This window comes from Stylophora pistillata, chromosome 2 (assembly GCF_964205215.1).
Source record: "Stylophora pistillata chromosome 2, jaStyPist1.2, whole genome shotgun sequence".
In the NCBI taxonomy this organism is placed as follows: Eukaryota; Metazoa; Cnidaria; class Anthozoa; order Scleractinia; family Pocilloporidae; genus Stylophora; species Stylophora pistillata.
Window position 1 is genome coordinate 39,839,878 of NC_142520.1, and position 13,858 is coordinate 39,853,735.

The 13,858-nt window shown below is 38.7% G+C and overlaps 1 pseudogene; it reads right to left on the reverse strand.

Moving 5' to 3' along the window:
• Positions 1–1,166: 1,166 nt before the first annotated feature.
• Positions 1,167–4,856, reverse strand: LOC148739461 (uncharacterized; annotated as a pseudogene).
• Positions 4,857–13,858: the final 9,002 nt, after the last annotated feature.

Below are 13,858 nucleotides of genomic sequence, written 5' to 3' on the forward strand. Positions count from 1 at the left end.
CTGAGACAACAACAATTGATGCTGAGAATCATGCAGCTAGTAATTTTCGACCGACAAGAATGCCCAAATTACAAATGAAAAGAAAAAGTGCAGGAAGAAATCAGGATGTTGCAAATGCAGAAGTGCAAGTTCTGCAGTCGATAGGAGAAAAGCTTGGGCAGAAGAAAACACCATACTTCAAAGATGAAGATGAACTGTTTAGTGCCTGGATAGCTTCCCAAATGTGACAGATAGCACCAGAGCGAAATGTTGTTCCCAAAATGCAGATATCAAATATTGTGTATCAAGAAATGTTAGCCCTATTCAACTTAATGTCTTTGTCTTACACTGGGGGGCAAGGTTCATGGAAATATCCTCAACAGCAGATGCCAGAGCTGCATCAGGCACAGCAACATCAACCTCAACAGCAGCAGCATCAACAGCATCACAGCTTCCAGGATACAGTGGTCAGGAATCAGAGCCAAAAGCCATTTCAGATTCCTAATCTGCTGGAACCATCAGAAGTACCTCTCACGAGGCCTGGGCAACTTTTCTATCAAGATAAGTCTCAGACTGGATTTGATCTTGAACAAGGTTCTTAAGTATTTCAAAATGTCTTGACAAGGGTGTTGTTTCAAACATTTTGTTAACTTTCACCAAAACATTGTTATTCTTTGAGTTTGATTGTTCACTATTTTTCTATGGGAGGTATGTAATTATGCATTTCTTATCATCCCATGACAAATCTGTTTGCAGTTAAGACACTAACTCTTGAATTTAAAATGTCAGAAAATTTAATGTTAAAAAAATAAAAATTGCAAATTGCAACAAATCTGAACATTGTTGTACATTATAAATAGGTTCATCGATTACTAGACTTTATTTTTCCATAAATATGAAAGGAAGAAGGGTAACCTCTCAAACTGAATCAAGTTTAGGCGCTCTCTGTGGTAAACATATTGTAAACTAGACCGTGTAAAAGCAAGTGCTAAGTGTAAAATATACTTTGATTCTTTTATGTTGATGCAAAACACCCCATGTGACCTTGCTTACCAGGAGCCATTTTTGCATCAAGTCTATGAATGTCTTACTTGCTCTATAATCAGCATTTTTAAGTTTATGAATCTAAACAATGCTCCAACCTTGATTTTATTTTGAATGTTTCTCTAGTGTCTCCATTTTGGTGAATCAGTTATGGTAAACCTATTAAGTTTAGAATGCCCTCAAACCTCCCAACACCATATATGAATTACTGTTGAGAGTAGTTGGTTATAATTTTCTGATAAATCTTTTTTTTTTTCGGTGTGGGAGGGGGGTGAGGTAAGGTGCTGAGAGGTAATGGGGGATTTGAGTGAAGAGATGGATTTGTCAAAGGAAAAGAGACTTAAATGTTATACAAGATCTACAGCATGAATAAGCAAATTAATACATCAAATAGATCTGACACCATGTATTTGAATAATATTCTAGAGCGCATGGATGGGACCTCTTCGACATATGTAGGAAACTGCACCTTGCTCTGAGTTAACATAAGCTTTCAAGGCCTCTCTCACTTCCATAGCATAATTACGATATCTTGAGCCTCTTGTGGGGGGCAAGCTACAAAGAGCACCGGACCCTTCATCAGCTGAAGTTATTCTGCGCCACTCTCCAGGTCAAATATTTCCTGAGCCATCAAAGCTGTCTGCAAAGCCATCTGGGCAGTAACAAGCAGTATCTGTCTGCCTGAGATAATTGTGCAAAGCAACGGTTGCTTGTACAATTTTCTGCACTGTTTCAACTTTTGCTTGAATTGCTCTACAAAAGATCCTCCATCTTGCCACAAGGATCCCAAAGCAGTTCTAAATTACTCTCCTTACTCTATACAAACGCTAATTGAATATACTTTGGTCCTCTTTAATATTCTTCCCTGGATAGGGATGCAACAGCCAGGGTTTAAGTGCAAAGATTTCATCACCTACCAGGAAATAGGGGACAAGAGGTAGGCTGCACCCCAAAAGACAGTCTGGCTCGGGTATTGATATGGACCCATCCTTAAAGGCTCTTCCCATTTCAGAGTTGTTAAGCACACTGCTGTCATTTGTACTACCATATTGGCCAATATCAACTAAAGTAAAGTTATAACTTGCATCGCACACAGCCAATAGTACAATACTAAACCATCCTTTGTAGTTGTGATACAAAGAACCACTGTTTTGGGGGCACTGCATTGCTATATGTTTCCCATCGATTGCCCCAATACAGTGCGGCAGATGCCAAGTAGATTCAAAGTCCTTTGAAATGTTCTTCCAGTCGCTGGCGGATTTAGGTGGGCCTACATATTTATCCTTCAATGCCAGCCAAATAGCTTAGAGTGTCTCTTTGATAATGTGACTCACAGTTGTTCTGGCAATTCTATAAGAGAAGCTGAGGCTCTGTTGATCATCACCACTTGCCAAATACCGGAGCGTCAGTGTTAGTCTTTCAGCTGCACTGATAGCCTCTCTCATCCTTGTGTTTGTTTTGGTAATTCGCGGTCCAACCAAACTCAGTAAGTGCTCAAAGCGCTCTGGCATCATGCATATATATCTAAATGGCGTGAAATTTGCATTTATAATCTTTCTAAGATGAACTTTAATTGTGGAAATCAAGTCAGTGATTAATGCAAGGCCGATTACCTACGTTTACGACGACACAAATTCAATCTCTTATCCATTGACGCCTTCAGATCTTGTATATGGGCGACGTGTCACATTAACACCAAACAGCGTGCATCACGAAATAGTCAGTACTCACTAGTCATTGACAAGAAGAACTCGCCATCATAAGAATTTACTACAGCAAGTTACAACACAGTGGAGAAAGGTGTAGTCTGATCATCCGGGTGAGTCTAGTCCTGAGAAGGACTGTTGTCGGTGGTAGTGACTGACGTTTCGACAACCAGTGCAGAAGTCATCATCAGAGTCAAGTGAATGATTGTTGTCAGTAGAATGTTCTTATTCCAGTTCGTGTGAAATGATCGGTTGGTTTTGCTGTGATGTTATTGGCTGTAAGACTCAAGTGACATAAGTCGGTTGTGATTGGTCTGTTTCGATCTGTCAGTAAAGTTAGGTCGTTCTTTTTCGGTCGTTTGTGATGTTTATGTCGTGAATGAGTCGTTTGTATGGAGCGGGTAGTTGTTGACATCTGTTTAGGGGAGTCTGTTCTAAGTTAGTAAACCAGCTTTCCAGAGTCAGTCGTTGAAAATAGTCAGTGCTGTAGGTTAGGCATTGCGCAGAGTCCCAGTCAATGTTGTGGTTGGTGAGTTGATTTACTGCTCGCTTTGATTGGCAACTCTCGCGACAAAGTTAGAGATCACTGTCATTTCACTGGAAATTATTGAGGAGCTGCACACAAAAATTGCAATTTTCAATTCGCAAAGCCAAAGTTCAGTCCTGTCAAATTTCACAACTTGGCTGGTTATGACTCTCATCTTTTTGTCAAGAATCTTGGAAAGACTGAGGGGGACATAAAATCCATTTCCAATAATGAAGAGAAGTACATCAGCTTCAGCAAATCTGTTGTTGTTGGCTCATACACCAACAAAGAAGAAGAGGAAGTCGACATCAAGACTGCCCTTACCAAAATTGAAGCCTGGTTAGTATACTTTTTGTATAGAAAGAGTATACGCTGTTTGTACCTCACTGTTGTTGTGTACATATTTAGTACACATCAAATATACATCATGCAAAATTCAGTCTTGCCATTTAACAATGATGTATACAATTTGTATAAATCACTGTTACATCAGGGCTATGGTGTATACTGAGTGTATACTACACACTTTTATGAACTCTGTGATGTATACTTCATGTATACATTGCAGCTACATTAAGACTGATGTAAGATTTTTGTATACATTGATTGTCCCAAATACCAAAATGTAGCTTAAGATCAAGAGTAATGTATACTAAGTGTATCCATAGGAAGCTGAGTCATACATTCTACCTGGTTTTAAACATGAGGTATATTTATTGTCTACACTGCCAGAACTGTCTGACATCTGGGATGTAAATTACAAAATTTGCAACTAATATTGGCCATATAATTTTTCAAATGACACTCTTTCATATCATTACCATAAAATCTCAGGAAGTGCATGTTTAAAACATTGATGGCTCTATAAATTTCATAATTATGAAGTTGTAAGCGTAAAACCTTAAGTCCCTTTCATACTGATTAGGAAAAATTCCCACGAAGGAAGTACTATCATCTCCCCAGTCAACGTCAAAGCATAATTGAATAATGTCCTCCACTGGAATGGCAGCGATACAATTGCCACTCCTCATGACTGGAACCAAATGAGGAACGGTAGCACCAGTGTAAATATCATTAGCAATAACAAGGTTATTGTTAGGTTTTAGGAAATTCATGAAGGCATAATAAAATGGTTTTTTTACATTTGCATTTGTCATCACAAACTGAAGGATCTGGACACTGCAAATTAATCTTGATATAGAACAAGATGTGCCCATAAAAAGGTGATGGACCTCCAGTGCCAGGTCTGACTTCAACAGTATAGTTGTTCCTTCTGGTCATGCTCTTGTATGACTTGGAATGAATCAGCTGTTCCCCAACGAGTAACCTCTGAAACTGAAGAACTTGTTCGATTGGTCCCACCAAGGTTTCAACCACTGCTCTTTCTGTGGCAGCAAGGAAATCACTTTTTAAATTCCCCACAATGCTAGTATTGTCAAGGGCACTGATGATGAAGAGGAAACATGTGAGTCTTGTAGAAGATTGAAAAAGAGAGTTAGGGACTTGGAGAATCAAATTAAACAATTCCAAGGTCAAGGTAATTACAGTTGTTGTATCTTATTTGCTGCCACTGGACTGAATGTTGTGTAACCTTCAACCATGTTACGAGATGTCATTAAACATAACATACATGGGGCAATTTTCTTTCACCTTGAAAATGTCTATTTGCAAATTTTGTCCACTGTTAGAGTCAATAGGGTTCAAATTTTAGTTGAGTTTTATTTCAGTCTGCACAATAATATTACTTCAGTTGTCTTTGAGATACTTACTGATAATTGATTATATTGACTTGCTTCTCAAAGAATGCACATTATTTCACAGACTCTTGTTCTTTTCTGGGAAAAGTACTCTGTAATTTAATTCATTCATTTTTACATAACAGGTTCTGATCCTCCAAGACCAGGGAAAATCAACCCAGTTCTGGCAGAAAGATTCAAGGTAATCTTCCAGTCAATAACTTTTATAACTGACTCCCTCTTTGTCTTGACAAGAACTTTTGTCTGCTGTGGACATTGATTTCCATTTTATAATCTTTTACTGTAATGTGGATTCCTTTAAATCCCTTTTTACTCTGGCTATGTTGGGGGCCCAAGTCAAAATTTGGGCTTTATTGTTCATGCAGTCTAACATCAGATCTGCCTCTGGTCTCTACAGCGCAAGTGCAGTCTTGCACATGTGCAGAATATAAAATATCAAAGCTGTTTTATGAGAACCAAATTTAAAAAACTGTTGTATCCTGGATAAGCATTATTCCCCATTTTCTAGAACTCATTCAATTTTTTTTATCTACAGATGGTGGAGTTGACCCCTGGTTCTCGTGTCTACATCTTTCAGAATCTAATTCAGCAAGCAGTTGCCAAGCCATCATTTAAATCAGCAGCATCCTTCTTGCTGAACTGCTTCTATTCAAATGATGAGTTATTAGGAATGAACTTGACTGAAGCTAATGGGAATTACGCCACATCCTAGCAAGGAAATTATTGAAAGCATAATAGGTATATAAAATATAACATTCTGACAAGTCATTGGCACAGTTAAACTGTGTCTTCCCTTTCCTCTTTCTATTGCATTTTGTCAAAACACAGCGCATTCAGTTCTTCCACTTTCTTCATTTTACTGCCTCTGGTGGAAAGTACTAGTGGTCAAAAATTGTCAACAAAAAGTACATAGTACAACTTGCCAGTTGGAAAACATGGACTGGACTGGACTGGACTGGACTGGACTTTACTTTTTTGTTAAATTGTTTTAATATTAAATGGAGTAAACATTTTACTAATTATTTTCAAATTTAAAAAAAAGTAAAAATTTATTTGAAAAATTACCTGAAGGGTTAGAACCGTTAGCCTCAAAAGCACTTTCTAGCACAGGATTGTAATGAAATGTAATCAAACTTCTTGTGGGTGTTTTGTTGTTCACACCCAAACTAGGAACGTGACATGTACTCACAAGGTCTAGTATAAAATAAGTTCTTACAATGTATTTTGTAGTTTTTATCCTGACAAAGTCTCACCGGTAGACGAAACCGGTCGATTAACAAACTCAATTGTACAAGACAAGTTGCTGTGTGCTGCCCAATAGTTCCCTTATAAAAAATTCTCCTCTGCTATAGCGCATGGCCCGTGTAATATAAATTTTGTTCTGCGTGCAGCCTGCTGGTGAGTGAAATGATATTTTTTTCAAGCTTTAAAAGTGTTGACAGATTCAAAACGGGGAATAACGAGTTACAGTACCTTGTATGCAACAAAAGAAATGAATAAAATGGAGAAAGTGCTTGACTGTGGAGAACCAGAAAAGTTGCTGTGTGCTCCCTGAGCTTATTAATCGAATGGTTTCATCTACTAGTGAGACTTCATCAGGATAAAACTACAAAATACATCATAGGAACTTATCTTATACTAGACCTTGTTAGCACATGTCACATTCCTAGTTTGGGTGTGAACAGCAATTCAATTAAAATTGATTAAATCCTGTGCTAGAAAGTGATGATGGGGATCACGGTTTTAACCATTCGGGTAGTTTTTTAAATAATTTTTATTTTAAAAATTTAAAAACAATTAGTCAAATATTAACTCCATTCAATATTAATACAATTTAACAAAAATAGTAGAGTCCAGTCCAGAGTCCAGTCCATATTTTCCAACTGGCCAGTACAATTAGCTTAATTATTGAAGAAGAACATATCAACTAATGCACAATTTAATTTGTTCTCTAACTTTTTTGCAGGCTTTGTAATGAAAGAAAAGGCCAGCAGTTGCCCATCAGCCTCAGCAATAAAGATTGCTTTGCGGAACAAACTCAGTGCAATGGAATCACGCAAAGCGGGAGAGGGAAGAGATCCATATAAGAAACAATAATGTCTTGTTAAGTATTGTTATGAGAGTGCAACTGGGTAAACAAGAAAATAAGCCCTTCAGAGTGTTAGTTGAGAATAGAAAACAACGTTTTGGTTAAGTGATAAAAAAAATATGTTGAGCATTAGTGCGAAAGTCACAAGCAAGTTTTCAAAATGGTATGTAAAATGTAAATTTTTTCACAAGATCAATATTGCAGTATTGTTTCCTCGATTGTTATAATTAGTAAAAATTGGAGGATATTTTAAAATGCAGCAGCCTTTTTGTACATTATTTTTTAGTTGACATAATTTTCAAACTAATGGTATTAATAACTAAAAGCATTGTTTCATTTTAGGGTGAAAATAAATCTCTGTTAGCCGTCAGTTGTAATATGACATTTATGTTTGCTGTGTATGGGATTGCTCCATTTATATATATATATATATATATATAAATATTACGAGAGGAAAAAAGGACGTAACTACATTTACGTCCTTTTTTCCTCTCGTAATATTTATTCTGCTCTGCTTCAACGTATTGAGCACTGTTCCACGCGAAAATCGACTTACAGACTTCCTATATATATATATATATATAAGATCCCTGCCAAGGGATCTTGATTATTATGATTAGTATCATTTAAGGGCTCCTTCAGGGATTTTGTTACATCAAAAGTTGTCCATCCTCGCAATTTTTAAACTTTCTATATATATATATATATATAGAAACAGGTCTGTAGGGATGTATGTGTAGTTGTTTTTTTTTTGCCCACCACGCGTTATATATATATATATATTATTACCAGCAATGAATTGGGTTATTTGGTCCAAGACATTTAATTGCTACTCAGAGTTTCATGCTCCATCAGGAGCAATCATCAGGCAACTGCCTGAAAAACGGTTACCTGTAACCATGTATTAACGGCAGTTGTCTGGTGATTGCTCCTGATGGAGCATGAAACTCTGAGTAGCAATTAAATGTCTTGGACCAAATAACCCAATTCGTTGCTGATATTATCTACTGCTATAGTCCAACTATTGAGCACTTTGATAGTTGATAAGGAGCATTCCAGCGTAATAATTGGTTATATATATATAGTTAAGTGTACAGTGAGGTTGACGTAATGAAGAGACCAACTCTTGACTGTTCTGGACTAGTTCAATGGACATATATATCTCTATATGTGCATGTAAAAGTATACAAAGTGTATACTTTGATGCCCAGAACACCAAGGTAAGTTTCAGTCCTATAAAAGGTATACTTTATGTGTATGTATACAAAATGTATACTTCTTGTGTTGTTTTCTGGGTAAAAAATCTGTATACTTTATTTACCTTTTTTATTGTGAGGTATACCTTTTGTATACTTCAAGTGGTTCTAAATTACTAATACAAAAAGTATACATCAAGTGTATAATAAAAGTATACATGTAATATACCTCTAGTATACTTGGTGCAGTATACTTCGTGTACATAATGTGTATACTTACGTATAGGTCATTTTGTTAAGGGTGAGCTTCACTTTATCAACAGCCTCAACTTCATGGCTTCTTCTCTCGATAAATTGGTCAGTAATTTGAGCCATGATAAGCTGAAGAAAACTAGACAGGTGTTTAAAGACACTGAAATCGAGTTGATCTCAAGAAAGGGTGTGTATCCATATGATTACATGAGCAGCATTGAAAAGTTTGGGGAAACAGAACTTCCACCAAAAAGAGAGTTTTATTAAAATCTGAATGGCTGTGATAGTCATGAAGATTATGAGCACGCGAAGAAAATCTGGAATGAGTTCAAGATGAAGAATATGGGGTTATCATGATCTTTATCTCAAATCAGATGTTCTCTTGCTTGCAGATGTGTTTGAAGAATTCAGAAACGTTTGTCTTGAGAATCACAATCTCGATCCTGCTTGGTATGACATTGCTTTTGGATTGGCTCGGGATGCAGCATTGAAGGTGACAAACGTCGAGCTTGAGCTTTTGAGTGATCCAGACATGCTTCTGATGTTTGAGAAAGGAATTCGCGGAGGAATCTCAGTGATCCCACTTCGCTATGGAAAAGCAAACAACAAACACATGAATTGAAAGTTTAACAAAAAAACCGTCAAAATATCTGACTTATCTTGATGCAAACAATCTTTATGGATGGGCAATGTGCAAACTTCTTCCTGTCAGACGTTTCAAATGGATGAGTCAAAAAGAGATTGGGAACTGGAGAGATATTCTCTGCATTCTCAAGGTTGATCTTGAATATCCAAAAGAACTTCATGATCTTCATAACGATTATCCCCTTGCTCCAGAGAATCATGATAAACGAAGTCAAAAAGCTTGTGCCAAATCTGAACGATAAGAAGAAATATATCATCCATCACGAGAATCTCAAGAAGTGTCTTGAACTCGGCTTGAGACTGAAAAATATTGACAGAGGTATCAAATTTGTCAAAGAACCTTGGCTGAAAAGTTATATAGAGCTTAACACAAATTTGTGCACGAATGCAAAGAATGAATTTGAAAAGGATTTGTTTAAGTTGATGAACAACTCTGTCTTTATAAAAGCAATGGAAAACATCAGAAAAGAGTAGATGTAAGGCTTCTCAACAATCGAGAGAAAGCGAAAAAGCTTTCAGCAAAACCAAACTTCAAGCATTGCACAATATTTGACGAAAATCTCATTGCAATACATATGGGAAGAACATCAAAAAAGTTTGACAAGCCAGTTTTCTGTGGAATGGCTATTCTTGATCTCAGCAAGACTTTGATGTATGATTTCCACATCAAAAAGAAATATGGAGATTGTGCAAAGTTTCTTTTCACAGACACTGACAGTCTCAAGTATGAGATTGAAACTGAGAACTTTTACAAGGATATATCAGATGTTGTAAACAGAGTTTGACACAAGCAACTTTCCAAAAGACCACATTTCAAAGATCCCAACTGGTTGCAACAAGAAAGTTGTAGGCATGATGAAAGATGAGGCTGGTGGAAACATCATTGAAGAGTTTGTTGGATTGAGAGCAAAACTTTACAGCTACAAGATTCTTGAGGGCGAAGAAGCGGAGCTAGAAGAGAAGTGCAAGGGAATCGAGAAGACTGTGATAACGAAGAATATAACTTACTAACGCATGATGTTGATGACCTCATAAACATCGTGTTCTTAATTCTTTAGCATTATACTCACCATAAGGAGTACATTACGGCCATATAAAAAAAGAAATGATTGTTTGACAGAACTTAATTATGATGTAATTTTGATATATCAACAAAGTTGAAGTGGTAAATTAGCCACCGTAACGATTACAAAAGCTGACGTTTCGAGTGCTAGCCCTTTGTCTGAGCGAATAGAGGAGTTGTGGGTTGTGTTGCTTTTAAAGGCAGAGAGTGGAGCTATGTTATTGGTGGGAACATGGCAACGAGAAAAACATGAATAAATTAGTGGAATGAAAAGCGTTCGTTGATCCCTGTGGGATTTAGACTGCCGGTTTGAAAGATGAGCTTTTGTTCAAGATTTTTCTGGCTTTCCGTGCTACCTAAGTGTAAGGAAAGACTGCAGATTGCCATATGTTACTTAGAATGATTAGGTATATTAAAATGTCTAGCGACTGGTTTCGATGTGTCCTTGTCATTCCTTTCCATGTCTTGCAGGTGTTCTCGGAATCGGTCACCTAGTCTTCTGCCTGTTTCGCCGATGTATATCTTTTTGCAATAAGTGCAAGTTATGCAATAGACTACATTGGCGGAGGTGCACGTGAAGTGATCGGTGATCTTGATGGATTGTTTAGATCCCAATATTTTATCATCGCGCACGAGCGCATTTAAAAGTGCCTGGTTAGTCATTAATCTAAAAAGAACTTCTGACCAAAAAATTGCCCTTAATTATGATGGATGGGTTGTCAATTGAGTCAATCAATACTTTTCAGCATATTGCAAGATAGACCAATTACTTCTCTTTCATTCCTGTAGGTTTCAAGCTATAAGATTAAAATGCGAGTATTCTACACCATGTTCAAATTAGAGCACTTTCAGGGGAAAATTACCCAAGGATGGCTTGTGGACCTACGAAAGGCCCATCCTAGACAAGCTTCTGTAAACTGTAAGTACACACACCTTGAGCTCTGCTATTTTTGCTTTATTGCACCCTTGAAACACTGCGCAGAGGCATTCCAACTATTGGAAGATGTTTGTAAGGTGCTCGGGCACCATTCTGAAACATTTTCCTCGCACGAAAAACAGCCACTTCTGCCCAGGCTCTGGTCAAAGTTTAAGGGTGCTCTCTTGACCATGGTATACTTGGAGGACCTCACAACTAGAGTTTGAGGACCTTTTATTGATTTTTTATGTTATTTTATGCTTGTTCATGCTGTAAGGAACCGTTAAATTTTTCACACATTTTTCACAACTTCGCCTGTTCCTGTTCGTAGGTCTGGCCAAGTCTTTACGGTCATCCGCCCCTCTTACTTTGGCATATAAATACAGGCGTTTAGTTATACTTGTAAAACTCCCTAAGAAAGTCTACGACAGACGAAACGCGTAGGAAAATAAAAGAAGTTTTACAACTACTGTTTGCAGAAGTGCTGCTCACTAGTCTATATTTAAAAAATTTTGTGCCTATTCCCCCTATTCTAACACGCTCACAGGGTCTGCCTCTTAATTGATCATCATCATGCTTCTAAAATGCTACACAAGTAGTCGGGCAGGGTCATCGAGCTACTAGAACGCATCTCACTAGAGGATGAGGCGGCCCTCGACATCTTAAGCATGCGGGAGGGGTTTGATTTTGACGGCCCACAGCCCTTTGATCCTAAGAACGACAAGGAAAGGCTAGAAAGGGAAGTCAGACAAATGGTGTATCATGTTGCCGGTTTGCAGCAGTGCAAACTCACCCGTATCCAACACATGTCAGAACGAATGTTGAGTTATGTTCCGTATGCCTACGAAACCTTTTGTAAATGAGCCATTTGCCCGTGCTCATGAGCTGGAGGGCCCAGCCCTTGCACATAGCTGTCTAGAGGTGGTGAATGACCTGGTAAGCACAGTGGAGATGCTTAAAAGGGTGGAAAAGATTGAAGAGAGATGAGGGAGGAGGTCAGGTGTTGCAGAGGGAGAGAGCGATAGTGGTAGTGAGATGGAGGTAGAGGAGGAGAAAGGCGAGGGGGCCGGCAGTCATCCAGCGGAGAAGGAGAAGGATGTTAAGGAGACTAGCAGTGGTGAGATAGTCATAGCGCAGGAGGAGGAGGGAGGGAGCCACCATCTGGACAGGACCTGTAAGGTCGCTGGTTGCAAGGGGTATACAGGACCAAATTTAAGAAGGCACCTGAGGGATGTCCACCTGAAGAGGCTTGAAATTGGCGAAGATGATGTAGGGCGGTTGTTTGAGCTGGGCAGGGAGGGGCACGAGGCTAGGGGCCCCCAGCGCAGAACATCAGGGGGGAGGAAAAAACTGGGGAGGAGGAAGTGGTGGTGGCCCCATTCCAGGCTGCGACTTCCTAGGTGCCTAGCTGCCGAGGCACCTGTGGACAGTCCACCGTATGCGCCCAAGGAGTGCAGCCTACGTCAGCACCCTTAAGATGGCTTTAAAATTCATTGGCGAAGAAGAAGAGCTTGCCACAGTTATGCCACCGCTACCTCCAATAGTGGAGATATTGACGAACCCAGGTGATGTTTTCTTGGATTACCTTAAAATGTAAACTACCCCGCAGAAGTCGGTCTTAACCTTCTGTAACGTTTTTGTCTTCTAACAAAAAAAAAAACCAAAATCTTGACAACAGTGCTTCTAGAACTCTACTTTATCTGAAATAAAGGAAAGATATCAGAATAAAAATTTGAATTTGTTATACATTTTTAAAGGTCCAAGGGTTATCCGAGGGGAGATCGACAACAAATGAACCTCATTTTTTTCAGAGAATCATGGATAATTTGTTGTCAGATGTACCAAAGGCTGTTAGTCGTTTAGACGATATTCTTGTTGCTGGCACAGATGCAGAGGACCACCTTCACACACTTTCACTGGTGTTAGAGCGACTTCTTAATTCTGGATTCTGATTAAACAAGGCAAAATGCAAGTTTTTTCAATCATCAGTGGTCTACCTGGGACATATGATTGATGGAGAAGGTCTACACCACACTCAGGATAAACTTAAAGCTATTCGGGATGCTCCCAGGCCCAAAGATGTAACGGCCTGGAAATCTTTCTTGGGACTCATAATGTTCTATTCCCGGTTCATGCCTCATCATTCTACAGTCCTAGCACCTTTACACCAATTACTTAAAAAGGGTACTTCATGGAGATGGTTGAAAGCTGAAGAGGATGCATTCGTTGCAGCAAAGCAGCTCATTCTCAACTCACAGACACTGCTACATTATGATCATACCTTGCCCCTTTTTCTTTCATGTGATGCCTCATCTTATGGCGCTGGAGCAGTCCTGTCTCATCAAATTGATGGACAATTTCGACCGGTGGCTTTTGCTTCTTGCACTTTGACTCCTGCTCAACAAAACTATTCTCAGCTAGAAAAGGAAGCCTTCAGTATCATCTTTGGACTAAAGAGATTCCGACAGTTTCTCTACGGTCGCTCCTTTACAATTTTAACCGACCATCGACCTTTGCTGACTCTCTTGGGTCCTCAGAGACCGGTTCCCACTCATGCTGCAGCTCGACTTCAAAGATGGGCTCTTATCCTTGCTTCATACAATTACAAGATTGAGTACCGTAGTAGTGTAGCACATGTAGATGCAGACAGTATGTCTCGCCTTCCCTTGCCTCTGACATGGTCCC